Source organism: Falco naumanni, chromosome 7, assembly GCF_017639655.2.
Source record: "Falco naumanni isolate bFalNau1 chromosome 7, bFalNau1.pat, whole genome shotgun sequence".
In the NCBI taxonomy this organism is placed as follows: Eukaryota; Metazoa; Chordata; class Aves; order Falconiformes; family Falconidae; genus Falco; species Falco naumanni.
Genome location: NC_054060.1, coordinates 55,784,839 through 55,798,777, shown reverse-complemented (window position 1 = coordinate 55,798,777; position 13,939 = coordinate 55,784,839).

The following is a 13,939-nucleotide window of genomic DNA, read 5'->3' as shown; positions in this document are numbered from 1 at the left end:
GCAGTCAAATAAAATTCAATGATAAAAATCACTCAATAGTTCCATTAAAATACAACTAAAATTATTCTTAGGACCATGTCTAGGGATTAATATATTTAGAAGCTATCCAACATTTACATCACTTTTCCTCATGTTGAGCCTAATCCTGCTCTTTAAAAAATAGTCAAGGCTCAGGCGGCATGAAAGGAAAAGTTTTTTTCCCAGCAATCGAAACTCCCCTATTCCATACCCTTGCTGTACCAAACACCTGATCAACATGGAGCAGGTTGGTCTGAAGGAAGGCTGATGAATCAGAAGAAAATGTCCTTCTAGCCACAGCAGATACAGGTTGACGGGGTGCAAATGACCAAAACCTAGGCTGATTTCCAACTTATTTCCCTGTAGGTGATTAACCAAACCACTTGGAACAGTATCCTGGGTGGATCTATCGACTTCCACTGGTATGGTGTGTGAATGCCTACCAATGCCATGTGGGGAACCCTATCCATACCTAGAAGGAGACCCATCATTTATGGGGATCGAGCCTTCAGAAATACCGCAAAATCCACTGGTTAGGCTGACATTAGGAAGCAGTCTGGGAACTGTCAGTGTGTGATATGACTCTGGCAGTGCTCACTGCACACAGCCAGCTCTGTTAGCAGTGTTGCTGGGAGCTGGGTCAGGACCTTTCTTAAATGAGGGCAGGGGAAGATCCTGGGTTTAAAAAATGGCTGCTGCTCACTTGTTTGTGCAGTCGAGAGCATCTGATTGCTGAAAAGATCCACCCACGTTCCCTTCAAACACACCTCCTTTCTCATGAGGCTTTCATGGCAGCAAAGCCAGGAAGTGTCGGGGTCAGGGGAGGTGTGAACACATGCTGAGCGAACTGCATTTGATGCAATGTATACTATCCCTGCCTGCTGAGACAGCATGAACACCTGCTCCGGAGGCCAATTCCTTTACTTAGCTACTTAAGCACTGTTTGACCCTCTGCAGGACTTCTCTTATCATGGCATGTATAGAAAAATAAAAAAGAGCACTGGTTTTAAACGAATGCTTTCTCTAGTTTTGTTGTTTTGCAAAAGCCTCTTTTTCCTGTTTCCTTACACACCTAATTCTTCACTCTGCTCCCAAGGGAAAAGAACAGCAGAATGAAAAAAAAAAGTGTTTACTGATAAAAATAAACAAAATATACTTATTCATATGAAATAATGCTATCTCTGGAATATTTTGTTGTGTATCAGCAAAAGACACATCTCAGATTTTTAACTCTGTACTTCAAGCATAAAACCCATATTCCACTAAACAAAGGTGCTTTTCTTCCCTCGGTATTTACCTTTATTGATTTTTGTTTCTCTCCAAACGCAACAAAACATTACATTTTCTTCTCCTTGAAGAACTGGCATGGTATGAAAAGGGAAAGAGAATGTAATGGTACCTGACTGTTAGAGGAGATAGACTTGTTTGCAGCAAGGGGCAACCCGACTCTGCTGCAAGCATTTTCTTTTAGCCTGCTATTCTGCTCTTCCTGAAGCCTGAGCTAGAGGACAGTTAGCTTTAAGGAATTAAGATGCTACATGAGAGACTACATAGATGATTAATTCACAGGAAGCCTTGTCCCAAACCAGCCATGTTACCTGGTTCTCTTGCCTCTGAAATCTGCATCTGCCAAAGCAGGGAATTTGTGGGGGTTAGAGTATAGGGGCTCCTCCACACCATGACTATACAGGACTGTAAAAGTCAACCTGGGAATTCATCTGCTACTATTTTCAGGTAATCATCCATAAGAACACAATAACTTTTTAGCATCAATTAGAATTTAGATTTCTATTTACAAAAGGCAGTAAATATATTCAGTTCAACATGCCCAAACACCTGCTAACTGAAATGAATTTTACTACTCACAGCCACGTGTTAGATTTGCCTCATGCCTAATCTGTATTTCATGAAAAAATTCTGATTAATGTTGTTATTTACACTTAAATATGTGTATGTGTGTAACTTAAAAGGAGGCTGAGTGATAATGACCTCTGCTTTAAGCAAATTTATGCACAACTGGCTGTATTTTGGACAACCTAAACTTCAACACACACACAGAGCCACTTGAACAAAGGGAGAGGCAACAGTAAAATACTGAGGTCTTCGTATGAGACGCTACTTTACAAGCACTTTCAGCATCTTCTTGCAATTTTGGTTATATCAGCTTAAGCTTATCTCATTTACCAAAGCACAGTGCTGAAGGAAGTGAGAACCAAAGCCTGAAGATTTAATCAGTTATTAATTAACATGTTGTACCAGTAGCTGTTGTGAAATGGAATGTAGCATATTCATCATTGTAAATAGCTGATTAAATTTATAGCGTAACGTTAGGTATTTGGATATTTCTGTCATACTGTTACTGTTCTTTGCTATGCTGACTGCAAAATATAATAACTTCTAAGCAGTGTGTAAAACAAAGTGCTCAATTCACTTTATTAAAATATCCAATAATAATTGATTTAAAGGCAATAAAATGTGTTCATTAGAGGGTTTATATTCAAGAAATATTGAAAGTATACCTAAAACTGTCACTTTTATTGTGAATGAACAGGATAATATAATTTGAAAAGAGTGTGATCATACTAAAGATTTGTCCTGCAGCATTATCTGATAGCTCGTAAAGTGCTGAAATTTAATATGATGCTTTCAGTCAGTTTAATTGAAATTTAATTGCCACTTTGGGCAGAAGGTTTAGATCTGATCAATAAAATATTAAAGATTTTGTGCTTTCACTTGGAACAATTTCTTAGCCAATGCATCAAGTGTAACCTATGTTTTAGGAAATATTTGTTTGTTATAATTCACATAATGTTCAATATCACTTGCTAATCCGAATGTTTTAATGTGCTGCACAGATAAATAGTGGAAATAATAAAGCTATAGTTGATCCATTTAATTACAACAAGATGAAAGAAATAACGGTCACCTTCAGATTCATGAGGAAGGCATTAATGTAAAAGAGCTATAAATATTTTGAAATGTCAAACCTCAGAAAGACAGAGTCCAACATGAGCTTAGCTGTAAATCAGGCACATAGAAGGACCTTGAAAAAAAGATGGTTCTTTGGTATTTTAGAAATAATTACTAATACAAAAAGGGTAATGATGAACCTATAAATTACATTAAAAAGGGCCATTAGAGGAGGATTAGTTTATAAAGCTGAGAGATGGTTCCTGAAAATTATCCCGCTAGTTATTTCTTCTTTTCATTTCCTATTATTCACGATCCCCAAAATTATCTGATTAATGATAAACTAATTGATTGCTACTTTGCAATTCAAATGCAATGGCCAACTTTGAGCCTCCCTTTACTGTAATCTATACTGTGTCTTCATTTTTATTCATCTTTTTTGGTGGTAGTGTAAAGAGGATTATTCTAACTTGTTCTCTATAATGTGTAGGGGCAACTTCAGTCTAAGCAGCACTGCCTCAAAATTCATCTGTGCAGTTGGCTCAGGCCCCTGAACGCCACCTCTTCATGTCTGGAGAGATCGTGGTGCTTCTGCTCCTCCAGCCTTTTCCCACCTAGCACTCCTACAGGACTTTGGTGAGAGCAGACATCGCTGGAGGAGACTAAGAAGCGACTCTTAATTTCTCCTAGGTCTTCAACAGTACTCTTGAACCCAAAGCCCACAAAGCATCTTATGAAAGCTGAGTTTCCTGCATGAGACGATACCATATTCAATGACTGGCTGCCATTCATAAGAGTTTTCATCCTTTCAGATAATGAGCACTGCTTCAAACAGCAATGCCTGAGTTCAGCTCAGATCTGTCAGGAGTAGAGTAAGAGGTTGGAAGAGGAACAGAAAACTCTCTCATAGGCTTATATGCTATGATGGCAATTGCATTGCAAGTCACTGCTTGTTTGAATAAACTGTAATTTCTAGTATATGATTTTTCACTGAAAATTGGTACAGGCATGCATGGGGCAGAGGACAGCACTCCACAGCATGGAAAATAGTGGATTTATATCGCTGCTGGTGACAGAAGCACAAACACAGCAGGATCACCTTTTTGGCCTGAAATCAATAGCATCTATAGCGCTATGTCCCAAGGATCACAAGAAAAGATGAAAAAGTATAGTCATTCTCACTTCCTCTCCCTACAGCACTCGACCATTAGCTGGAGGATTGATGAAATAGCCAATTCAAAGCCTTCTGAAGGTTGCAGTGGTCTGTTTTCCCCTTCTGTGGGATGTCCTGCAGGAGAGGAGTTGAAGTTGCCAATGCCGATCTCTGAAAATCATTAACTTTTCTACTGAGCGATTGCCTCCTTCTGCTGAGGGTTGTATGTCTGCCATTGTGAGGGGCAGTGTCAGCACTGAGTGCTGGGAGACATTTAGGTCCTTGGGAATTTGATTAGCATGCAGAACAAAATATCAACTAATCTGACAACTAATAAAACTCTCATCCACATGCCTGCTAAAACAAAACATTTCCTGGCTTTTTGACTTCAAACAGAATTTCAGGCCTCTGGTTATAACATTAGCAATTTTGGCTCATAAATTTGAATAACACTGGAGGCAAGAATCTTGGGAGACAAAATGGTTGGATGGGTAGAATTTGGAAATGGAAAACAGGATTAACGCCATACTTCTATCCTTGTGGGACCATTTCATCTATGCCTTTCCCGATCTACAGGATGGGAAGATGATACTTCTTCACCAGCCCAGCAGTCTGGCTGATTGTGATTATTGGAAGATTAAATAAAAATAATACTGTCACAGACCGTGCAAGATGTTAGGTGCTGAATAGCACAATTCTGCAGCAGCAGTAGCTTTTAAATGATCCTTAGTTCCCAATTTTGCGATCTTTTTTTCAGGTTCTCCAGGATGCATTACTATGGGAACATTTATTTGGAACCTTCCTTTCCATGGCTACTGAAGACTACTACAGATGGGGAGAAGGAAGCAGTAATTCCACATGTTGCAAATTGCACCTGGCTATTAGACCTCTAAGCAGCAAAACTGACACTCCTCCTCACCAAAACAGCAAGATGGTACAAGTTCCTTTTCTATAGTACTGAGAGAAAACTTGGTTAAAATGCATGATGTGTTTTGCCCTTTCAAAACAGCAAAATTCATTTTTATCTTGCCGTGAGTAATTTAAGTTTCATTAAAAAATACAAAGGACTTTTTTTAAGGTTCTGTTGATCAAAATTCAGACAGAACCCCCCAAAATCTTTATACTATAGAACCCCAAAAGTTTGGCAAAGACCAGATATGGATTTAGTTTGGATTACTGAAAGGGTAAAGGCTGACTCTGACATTCTGTTCATATCATCATTTGGATTTTCAGCCTCCCAAAATGCTTGCATTAGCTCTCAGTTTTTTTTCAGACCATTTCTAATACTTGCTGTACTTCAGCTTGAACTTTATTCACTGTCTTTTTTACAGACTAAATCACAGTCCTTAATGGATTTAAACCCCATCCTTTGAACACAGTATTTTTGTATACACTCAAGTTGCATTATGCTTTAGACAAAAGTGATTCCTTCGTTTGTTCCTTAACTTCCTCACATTCTCACTTCAAGGGTACATTTTTCACCTGGAAGGCACTAAAATTGGTGTCACCTTCCCTCTGCATTGACAGTAGAGGATTAAAATGGTTGTGCTGAAGCATCTTGTATTTTCTCTTCTTCTAATTTATCACAACCACATATTCCACAGGAAGTTAAGGTGGAGGGAGAGAGGGGAGGAAAGATGCCCAGCTGATAGACAGCACCTCTACCTTGCAGAAGATTCATTCCACTGCACATTTTGAATCTGCTGACAAGAAACTTGCAGCACAAGTAATCAGAGCCTTCACAAGATTGATTTTGTCCCCTGCTGGTATATGGCATATAGGGGAAAAAGGTTCTCATCTCTCAGTGTAATCTTAACTATTTAGAAGCCATTATTGCAGGATTACAAATCTTCTGAATACCTTTCTTGTGTAACTTAGTTATTTATTAGCAAGTCCAGCAAATTAGTCAGGTAACATTATATAGTGTTCCAGTCCTGAAGCTCTTATTCAGTGTGCTGCCAGATTATTCCCTCAATTTGCAGATGCCAGTAAATCTATGAAGTTCTGTAAACAATACTGCGTAGTGCTGAGTGCAAATATTAAAATTTTTTTTCCTACTTTTTCCAATTGCAAAGAAGGCTTAGCAAAGTCTATATATAAAGTTCACTTTTCAAAGTGACTGAAACAAAATTGCAGATGTATTCTGTCCTAGGTTTGTAAGAAATGCTTAAAGTCAACTTGTCATAGAGACTTAATTGAATCTACTACCTATGCAGCTCTGGAAGGGAAGATGTAGGGAAAAAAGGAGAAGCATGAGATTTATCTGATGTTTGGTTGATGTATGGCTACATAAAATCTTAAGTAATACAGATAATGTCACACAATATTGCAACATATATTTTCAGTTGAACATTATAAGACAATAAGGTATAAATGGAAATTAAAGGAAAAAAATCTGAATGGTTGTCAGGGAACACTTTTTCATTCAGAGAATCATAAACATATGGAATGGTGTGTCAGGCAAAGTTTCTGAGATAAGAAGAAGGGAGTAATTACAAAATGGATTTATATCCTGAGGAATAAAGTACAGACAATGGAAAGGAGCTTTAAGTCAAATGATTTTTAACCCTCACTAGAAAAAATGCTCATGATAATCGTATTTAATAGGTTCCATCTAATTCACTGAAGTTTGCCTTCTATTCTTTGGTCAGTAATGGAATATAAATAGACATATGTAAGTCATCCACTCATGCTCAGAGCTACCATGTACTTTTAATACATATCAGTATATCAAAAAGCAAACATAGAAACTGAGATATATTCTGTAGCTCTGTCCCTACTGAAATAAATTACTTGTTGATGTGAAAATATTGGATACCCAAAGCATACAAATTTTTGATATTAGAAAATATGGCACTCAGAGTGACTCTTCTGTAGTGATGTGTAAAAATAAATAATCTCAATAGATAAATGTATTAAAAGACAGCCTCCAGGGCAAATAAAAGCAGCGAACATATTTTCATGTGTGAAACAAGTAATTATAGGAAAAGTGATAGAAAACTGCAAACCAGAACATTTTCCCATTGCTCTTGCAAAGCAGGGCAGGGGTGGGAAGGATGTCATTCAGCCTTTAATCCACTTCAGGAGATTGAGGTGGGAGCAAAAACTTTTGTAGAACATTTACAGTCCTCAGTCTCAACAGTAACAGTGTGTTCACAGATGCCACGTTTCCTCATAATCTCCCAGTATATATAAAAATTATGCTGCCAAACTAAGTAAAGCAAACTACATTTGCATTAAGACTCCAAAGAGCTATGGAAAGACATGAGTTTGACTTAATTAGTTAGAAGAGAAGCCCAACTATAACTCGCACGCCTAACTAACAGACCCCACTAGAGGTGTGCTCAGTGGACTACCTGTTAGTCTTATTCATTGCTCTGCTTTCCAATCTCACTTCCGTCTTCACTGGGCTGAACTCACTATATTTACCTCAGATTTTCTTCCTTGGTCAGAAAAATGAAAAGTAGCGAAACATACTATCTAAATTAAAAGCGAATGTGCATATCCAAATCTCCTGCAAAACATGTCCAAGATCCTGTGATATTTTTCTAAGCTTTCCTGGTCAGATATATACATTTATATACTACACAGCTGCTGTGCAAGGAGGCTGCATCTTGCTGCATCTTGGATATGGAATATCTGCCACCAAAGTACTGCATGAATGGCTCATATATGGGTGATAGAGTCAAGGCAATCTTCCCAGTGTAGACATTTTCCTACAGTGCGTGTACAGTGGGTACACTGTACCAAAATGATATTATGTGAACTATGGGAATTTGTCAAGGACTCTGGGACACTGGACACATCCACTGCAAATATCCCTTGCCCAGACAATGACACCAGAGATTCTGGCCAAATGGACAACTTTGTAATTTTCTACCTAAAACAATATACTTTGGGTGAAATATAGAAATAGAAGGGGAATGCCAGACATTCAGTAGTTCTATTCTAAATGATTTCATATGTTGAGGATGAAGCAAGGTGAAGCCTAATAGAAGGCTACATGTCATGGTCCTTGAGAAGAAAAATATTCCTTTCATACTTCTGAGAGAAAAGAAGTTTTCCTGTAAAGGCAAGTTAAATCATGCTAATAAGCAGAACCCTGTGGTTAGAGACAGAAAAAGCTAGATTTAACAAAGACAGCATGAACACTGTCTGTACCTATCACTAAGAGATCATCAATCATAGCTATCCCATAACTGTAACAAAATCCATGCTTAAAACAGCATGGCAGGAATCAGAGACACCTTTATTACCAAAATGTGACCAAACTTACTCCAACATTACCTCTCAAATATCTCCAGCAAAACAGGAGACAGATTTCAGCAGTGCTTTTACACAAGTAGTGAAGGGCAGGGGTCCAGCTACTAAATCATTGGATGTAATTCCCTTAGCATTTCTAAGACTTAATTAAGAAAAAGGATGAAACTCAACCAAGGAAGAAACACAGTTCAAACCTGTCTTGACTCTGCTCCACTTCATCAGTGCAGACTGAAGAATTTTTTAAAAAAAGAAAATAGGTGTGCAATGCCTTGCAGAAAGAAAATATTAGCACTAAAATCAAGTCAAGCAAGTCATACTCACCACAGCCTTCCATCTGAACGGTTCTGCTGGACAAGAAATTGCTGTGGCGATAGCAAAACATAGTCTTCTCACTTCTACGTATTGGACAGAGGGTAAAAATTTCCTAGGCAACAATCTGAATTTTTGACATTAATGGGAATTAGGAGCATGAATCGGCTTTAAAATGTTATCCATAATCAATATTTGAAAAAGTTGCTGGTGCTTTTCTTGCATTTTTTTTACAAACAAATGTTTTATCGTAAAGGCTAGTTTTTAAATTTTGCCATGAATATTCCATTTGTTATTTAACAGATACAAATTAATTACCTTAACTGAAAATAAAAATTACAATAGCAATAAAGAATGTATTCAGATTATTTGGAAAACAGGTACTAAACTTAACAGACATCACTACAAATAGAAATGGTCTGATAAGACCATATGTGCTGCTAGTGAACGTGGAAAGATGAAGAGATTCTGTGAATTTTGCTCTTCAGTGAAGTCTTGCTCAAATGGAAAGCAGTAAAGCTAAACTTAAAGGGTATCTAACTCAACATTTTACCAACAAAATGGCAGCAATATTGCCAGGCTTCAAAGCTGGAGAACTGAAAGTTTTGAGTGGTTGAGAGTCACAGGCTCCTCACAATTCTAAGGGTGGTAGAGATCTTTCTCGTATTTCGAATAAAAAGAAAGGAAAAAAATGTGAGTCTTCCAGAAACAGGGAACTAGAAATCAGAGCCCAGGCTCTAGATTTTGATTAAGCGTGAGACTACTCAAAGGGACCCAAATTACAAATGGAGTGAAATGGGCATCCCGTTACTTTTTTCAGTCTCCAGTATGAAAGTGCTATTTGAGTTGTGGTTTCTTCAGAAATGATATGACCAAATCCCTCTCTTATTTAGCACTGTTTCCTTACGTTCTTATAAAATGGTGTCAAATGTGTACATTACTAATTTTGATTCCTTTAGGTCGTCTTTCTATCTTGGGAAGCTCATAGGAATGATAATATCCATATGTAACGGTAGAACCTGCATATTGGCACTGCCAGTTTCAATCTGCTCTGGGTCAGACTTCTATTACTGAGGGCTAAAATCTTACACACGCCTGTGGAAAAAATATTTGGAAATCCTATTTCTGTTTGACAGTGGGAAGTGCTTGAGTATACATCACAAAGCAGCTGTAACAATCGGCTATACCTGCACCTGTCTTGGCTCTCAGATTTCTCAGTTCCCTCAGATGATCAAGCTGCCATCTTACACGTGATTTCACTTAAAATAACACAAGAATATTTTAAGTTTTGATTTATCCAGAGAAACATCAAAGCAAGCCATAAAAATTGTGTCTGTATTCAACACTGCAACATTTTGTGACACATAGGACCAAAACCTTGCACCAATGAGGCAAAAAAAGCAGGAGGCAAACATATAGTATGAAGGGGTAGTTAATTTAAGCCTCTTTTCATGGTGACTTCCACAAACATGCAATAATTTCTTTTCTATTATTATCTCAAATCTGCCTCTAATTTTGAAAATCTCATTCAAATGAAGAGACTAGATTTTCACCAACTTCTGCATGGCTGCTTGACCAGTGCTCTGCAGTTCAGAGTGAAAGATAGCAGGCATCTGTAATCGTCATTGTGTAGGATATTTAAACTGTAGGCAGAACTGTGATGTGAATGGAGGATAGGATTTATCCTTAGCAAATAGTTCCATTGAAGAAAAAAAAAAAAGTGATGAAACAAAGCGATATTTATTCCTGGGTTGCAAAAAGAGGGCTGTTTGTGCCAAACAAAATGAGTACTTGAACAAGACATATTCAGACTCTAATGCATATGAATCACTTTGTCCATGTTGCTTGATAGCACACCCGCGCATGATGTTGTTAGTGTCACTCTAGGCATGTTATGGATTTACTGTATTACATACAATGCAATTATTGATTTACATAAGTATTGCTATTTTTCCCCAAATGTAACAGATTTTAGCTTGAAAGGACTATAAACTGAGAGACTTGCTATAGTTTAAAATTGGCAGCTGGTCGGGAGATGAATGCCAGGCAAAGTGAGTGTACAGGAGGTTCCTGCTGTTTCCTCAGGGAAGCGTCCCTGGGTGAGACATCTGCTGTTCAAACTTCACCACACATTTTATCAGGTGACACTCTGTCGATAGCTAATCCAAATTTCTTCTGTTGTAAAATGTTCTGGTTAAATGAAAATACAACTTTCCCTTTTCTATTAAAAATGTCAAATCCACTTCACCACACCCACCCCCCCAAAAAAAATGTTTTATTAATGAATGTATCTTTTTATTGGTATTGCAAGTCTTATAAACAGTAACTTACTTTTCCATGCATATTCATAATTTTGTAGCATGAATCATAAAATTCAAACACATACGTGCACATTCTGTTCAAAATACTTATGCTGCATTTGCTACGTCAGTATCTGAACTCTCAGTTTACTTATCTGCGTGACGGCTCTTTTAGGCAAAGTACAATTGAAGCAGGTTCAATACGGGACTTAGAAAGCCAAAATTGTCATCGCCCCCCCCCCCCCCCCCCCCCGCCTAATGCTGAGAGATTTGCTTCCCACAGTATGCTCCAGAATCGCGAATGGGATTTCCTAAAGTGTACGTGGGAGTTAGGCATCCTTCTTGTCTTCCACAGGCAGTGGCTCTGGAATTTTTTCTGCACGGCAGCACTGCTTCAGCAGAAGAGGTGAAGAATGTTCCCACCCAAAATAAGCTCTAGCCAGGAGATTAAATGACTCTTGAGAGGTGGGAAATGAGAAGCTGAATTCCCTCAGGAAGAGAAAGAAACTACATCTATGTTTCACACGTCCTGACAAGAGCCTTCACCACTGGACTATTGTATAAAGGGGGCACGTCCTCTCTCTGTTTTAAAATAGCAGCTGCAGCTGCATTTGGTGGGGATTGCTCTTCTGTCTGCATACCAGATGCACTCTCAGAACCAGAGGGAGCCTTCCAGTCACCTTAGGTGGATGACCCTCTAGTTTCTGTTTTCCAGCTAGGCTTAAATACAAGATCGGTGACAAGCTGCTCAGTCATATTACTTTTGGAAACACCATGAAATCACAAACGTAGGCACCCACAGAACCTTTAAAGCTAGAAAGTAACATGCTCATGTGCTGCAGGCACCTTGAGGGTTAAGAAGCAGTGAGGCAGGAGTTTTCAGCAACACTGTTTTTGAATTAGATGTCTCTGTTATCTCTGTGAGAACTGGGGAAGAAGGCAGCTAACTAAGGTCACAGAGGGAGTCTGTGGCAAGGAACAGTACTGGATCCAGAAGTCTTAGGTTCAGCTACTGAACTATTGTTTTATTTTAATTGCTTAACTATTAAAAATGTTTCTGTAGAAGAAGTATACTTGCAAGAAGCAGTTGGTGATACATTCTACTCATTTTGGTGTGTTTTAGAAACACCGTTAGCATAAATCTTCTAGTGTGATTTGCACTTCACTTAATTTTATAAATATATAGACAAGCCTCAGTCTGCACATCAGAACCAGGAATGTTTTTGTATCAAGAACCTCAAATGAGAAAATCTGTAAATGAGTTGGCTGTTTTCTCATCTGTTCTGTGCCCCTCTTGCTGCCCCTTCTGCTGTCTAAGAGGAAACTGCTTTTTTTTCCTCCCTCTACCAGGTTCTGTCTCACAACTGCTACTGCTTGACTGATGGATGGAGGGACACAGTAGAAAGAAACACAACCTTAAATCTGTAACAGTCAGCAAATAAGCATACCGTAGCAAAACACTTCAAGAGAAAAAAACCCCAGCAGCTGAAATCGGAAAGTAATTTTACTCTGTAAAAAAAATCTTCACTCTGAGCACGTCAATGCCTTTACAAAGCCTTCCACTCACTTTAGCATGTATTTTGGGTATACCTCAGTTCCTCATCCTTAAGTTTTTCCTTGGCTCTAGCCAAGGCCCACTCCTCAATCTCTTATCATCTGCTCAGTTTTTTCGATGAAAACCCTTCTCAGTGTGCTTGCTATTCTTATTTTTGAGTTTTTTTTTTTCCCATGTCGCTTTCCAATTTCTTGAGTCGACTCAGCCAACCTTTTCCAAGCCTTTTCTTAGTACATGTCTCACTACAGAATAAGAAGATACATCACAAAGGCAAAAGCCAACATTTTAAGCTGCTGTTTATGAGAGTAGCTTTATTGACTTAATGGGTTAGCAAGGATCTGATCCCTTCAATTAAAGAAGGAAAAAGCCTCCCTCCCTCTGTCCCACAGTGTTCTCTGGTTTTGCTCTCAAGTAATTTACTGAGGATACTACTCGTATCACTTCCCCTGACACACACAGAGCTCAGAACACTAAGCTACCACCAAGCAATAGCAGTTAAGGCTTGGTCCCTTGACATTCTTTTCTGAATTGTTTATAAAGTACAAAGAAATGCCTGTTGAAAGAAGCCTTCTATGAATCCTAACTGTAGATTTTATATTATGAGTTTGATAGAACTAGAAAGGGAAAATATTGGATAACTTATTCAAATGTCCTCTTCTCTGCTGGACACTACAAAATATGTATTTCACAGATTCCACTTGCTACCTCCTGTGCTTCTTGGCTTTGAACTTATGTCTCCAGCACTTCTTTTCTACCCACGTCCATACAACCTAATTGCTGACAAGTTTATGCAAGGAAGTGAATGAAGATACAGGGTTCCAATTACTTTGGCAACTCAAAAGCTTGGAAGACCAACAGTGTATAAGACTTGTGGACCCTTTGAATAATCTGTTCATTGTGCTCATGATGGAAGGTGAACCTCAGCTCTTATATGAAGGTGATGGGGAACAGTTTTACAGACCACATGACATGCAGTGCATGGCTGACTTCAGTTACCTCTAAGCACCTCAAGTTCTGAACTCTTGTGTCTGGGGAAGTCACTTCAAACATACATTACCAATTTTATATTGCTTGCTTGGTTGAAATAAATAAGGAAATATCCTTGCATCTATACAAATCAAAATGAAATTGATATAAAATTGGTATAAAATTAATTACCAACCAGTTAATTAAGGTAACATCAAGAATAAAAAGATGTTTTCAAGCCTTTGTTCAAAAAGATCTTTTTTTTTTTTTTTATTTCAGCTGGATAACTAATACAGGGAGGGTCAAATCACTCCCAGCTCTAGGCTGTTATTACAGCTACATCTTTAGTGCCGATCGGGGAGTTTACTCAAATCATTGGTAATAAGACAATGGATAATCTTCTGTTCTTCAAATTGTTAATGTTTAGGTGATAACTAGAATATCTCCCTCAATAAAACAGGGCTT